Raw genomic sequence first — 765 nt, 5'->3', positions numbered from 1 at the left:
AATCTTCGCCGAACTGCATTGTGGGGAGCATGGCATGGCTTTGCAAGCATCACGAGCATCTATCGGCATCAAAAGTTGAACAATGTTCAACTTCTGAAGCCGGAGACGCCGGAGTAGCCAGCGTCAGCCAATCAAATCCCGTTTATGCAAATCTGACAGTTCAAGCGCTCAGTGTGCTAGCCAATCAAACCGCGTGCATAACACTACAGCTTCAAAAAAAGCTTGCCGGCGGGCGTGTCTGAAGCTCGACCAACAACCAATCACATGAATCTCCCGCCCCTGACACACAAGCAGCGGTTTCATTGGCTAGAGCTTGTACTGGCATATTATTTGATTGGCTGACGCTTCCACCGAAAGCTTCAGAAGCTTCAAAAGTTGAACATTGCTCAACTTTTGCAGCCTGGCCCGTCTACACTACAGGCATCAAAAAATCTTGAAGCTGGGCGTGTCTGAAGCTTGTCGATTTTTTGCGAGCAACGCGACCAACAACCGTTCGCGTCGGTTAGTTTGCGCACGTTCGACCCTCTCGGTCTGGCGTCAATTAAAGGAGTATAAGGTTTGCTCTATAATGCCCTCATCTTTAGTGGGCCAAGAAATGCTGGTCTTGATAAATGGCCACTATGTTTGGCCTCCTTGGTCCGTACCTCCTTCACCGTCTCTGTCACCCACTTTGACCATCCAAAAAGCCGGACAAACCTCTCAAAATATAGGTCAAATGAAGCAAAATTGTAACGATAACGAAACATACAGCCTCCCGCCCTCTAA

Source organism: Notothenia coriiceps, unplaced genomic scaffold, assembly GCF_000735185.1.
Source record: "Notothenia coriiceps isolate Sejong01 unplaced genomic scaffold, NC01 NC01_scaffold00022212, whole genome shotgun sequence".
In the NCBI taxonomy this organism is placed as follows: domain Eukaryota; kingdom Metazoa; phylum Chordata; class Actinopteri; order Perciformes; family Nototheniidae; genus Notothenia; species Notothenia coriiceps.
Note: the sequence above shows the minus strand (reverse complement) of the source record.